Below are 2,890 nucleotides of genomic sequence, written 5' to 3'. Positions count from 1 at the left end.
GAAACTCACTGACACTGGAAAATCACTGAAACTCAGTAAGGCATTGACTGATGAATGACGGTTGATATTTTGCCCGTCTAGTCTAAAAGATATGAAATAAAGAAACATACTGGAGAATACTGAATATAGCCATACAAACACAGAATCCGAACTGGGGGAAGTTAAAAAATTCCTACTCAGCCCCAACTGGTGCCTAGCGAAGCCCATACTGAAAAGGGAAGGAGGGAGGGTGTCGCAAGGCAAAAAAGGCAAATTCCAAGGGAGGAGCAGGCTTATAAACCTGCTAATCCCTTTGTCTGATTGGTCGTCAAACCCCACCTAACACTAATCGAAACCTTCAACATCCTTCCTGAGCCTTCTAACTGGGGTGGGTGGCTAACACACACACCCCCGCACAAAGCGGGAATACCATTCTCAGGCCCTGAGTCTGGCAACCCTAAGAGGGAAGGAGAAAGGGAGGGGAGAAGGGAGTGGAAAGAGGGGATTATTGAGTTCAATGGTATTTACTCCCGTGCAATCATGCTTAAGCTAGGTAAAACTGACCATGGAAAGGGGGAGGGGAGGGAGGGGGAGGGGGGAAAGGAAGGGGAAGGGAAGGGGCAAGAGGGAGGGGATAGGAGGGAGAAGAGAGTGTGGGTTTGATCATTTGCATACTTTTTGAGTTCAATGGGATTTATTTCTGTGCAGTCATATTTAGGATAGGTGAAACTGACCTGAGGGAGGGGCAGGGAGGGAAGGGGTGGGGGAGGAGATTGGGTGGGCACTAGGCAGAGGGAAAGCCCCTTTCCAAAAGGAAAGCATTGTGAACAGTATCATTGCTTTTCAGCGTTTCCCCCACCTTTTCATTCTACAGCAGGCGCATATAGCCTCCCACCCAAATTTAAACCAAAGCTGTCCCTGGCTACATTCACACCTGACCTTTATTTCATGGCTTCTCCCAAATAATCCTGGGAAGTGTAGTTAGTGAAGGGTGCTGAGAGTTGCTTGGAGACACCCTGGTCCCCTCACAGAGCTTCAATGCAAGTGACTGAATGTTGAACCATTCTGGCCACTGGAGCTGTGTCAGGGGAATAGAAGCCTCCTCTCAGCACCTTTCACAAATGACACTTCCCAGGATCCTTTGGGGGAAGCCATGACTGTCTCAAATGAAACCAAGGTCTGGTGTGTTTGTAGCTCCCTGATTAGGCAAGCCTAGCAGCTGTGAGTCTGGTTTGTAGAACACTGATAGTTGGTTCTTACTGAGCATGCCCGACATTAACATTGAGTTAAATGTAAAATTTCTTAAATTAATTAAAAATCAGCCAGGCATTTTTTAAACTTTTAAACTGCAGAAGATGAAGGTCAGAGTATGGGGCAAGGTCAGTAACAGGAGTACACGTACTCAATGAACATGGCTGAATTTTAATTAATTTCAACAAATTATGAGAACTCTGACAGAAAAAAAGTCCAAAAGGGGTCTGGTTTTTTTCTCTCTTTTTACACTTAAAATATTGATTCTGACTGTTTTGTGTATCTCCTTGAAAATTTAGAGGGTTGTTAAGCAAGCGTTTCTGAGTTCAGGACTATACGTTTCGTAAGGTTTTATTTTGAAATGAGTGTATGGGAAGCATCAGAATGGCATGTGGGGGTATTTTCAATTTAACATTGCGGAATGGAAAAAAAATCCACACTGCCTATAGTATACAGCCACTCTTGTATAATTAATATCAGCTTTTGATGGGGACTATCAGTGTCACTGAATTACAGCTCTCACAACTGCAGCTGATAATTTTCTTTGTTAATTCCAATGAGCAGTGAACGAAAGTGCTACTTCTGAAAAAGGGGGAAATGCATGGCTTTTATTTTTAACCCTCTTCTCATTTACACTCAATTAATAATTTTGTTAATATCATTTCACATTGTTAATTAAAAAACAACAAGCAAACCAGCAAACTTTGACTCATTCACAGCAGAGAAAGCATTCTGGAGGTTGGGGATGGGGTGGCAGAGAACAAAGGAAGAAAGGGCTCATCTACATGGTGGTTTACTGTGTGTTTGGTGCTACGCACATCTCCTTTTAATTTGTATGGTTCACATGACGTTACCGGCAAACAGAAGTGATCACGCAGTATTCCCCTTGTAAATCTGTACTAACCCAATGTGGTGATAATACAAAAAGTGGAGGAAAAAAGCATCTCCAGTGCGCTGTGCTCTTCCTTACAGACACTTTGCTCCAATGCTTTTAGGTGGTGTGTTAATCATTCCCCTCTCCACCTCCACTAGCTCCTCCTCCCTTTCATTTCATTTACTGTGGTCTGACAAGCAACTTTTGGCTGCTCTCCTTCATTCTGATGACCTTTTTATGTTGCTGCAAACAGTGCCCTTATTTTATTTTTTTGCCCCTAACTTGTGCACAAAAGCATAACACTGCTAAAACAAAGATTTGTGTTTTCAGTTGTATTTTCAGTTGTATCGTACCAGTGAAAATATAAATAATCACACATCTGGGTTGTTGTTGTTTTTTAAAATGGAACCTACTGCAGTTGATAGAACAAACTGAGCGGAGTGGGGAGGGGAGTGGAAATGTTAAATTAGAGGGTGTAGTCATTAGGAAACTGGGATTGATCCTTCCCCTCAGTGTGAATATAAACCACTCTGTTTGCAGCTGGCATTGAGCCCTTACTGTGGACACTGCAAAAAGGAAATGGAGATAAAAACAGCATCTTTAGTATGAAGTAATGCTCTCATATGGATAAACCCAAATAAGAGGGAAACAAGTTAGTCAAAGACTGAGATGAGGTGACTTGTAAAAAGGAGGAGGAATGCAGGAACAAGTTGTTGGTGGAGAGAATGAGAACTGGATGAGTGAAATGGTCCAAGGAACCTAATTTACAGATAAATAGTGTCACTG

This window comes from Rhineura floridana, chromosome 8 (assembly GCF_030035675.1).
Source record: "Rhineura floridana isolate rRhiFlo1 chromosome 8, rRhiFlo1.hap2, whole genome shotgun sequence".
Lineage (NCBI taxonomy): Eukaryota > Metazoa > Chordata > Lepidosauria > Squamata > Rhineuridae > Rhineura > Rhineura floridana.
This window is presented reverse-complemented; position numbering follows the sequence as displayed.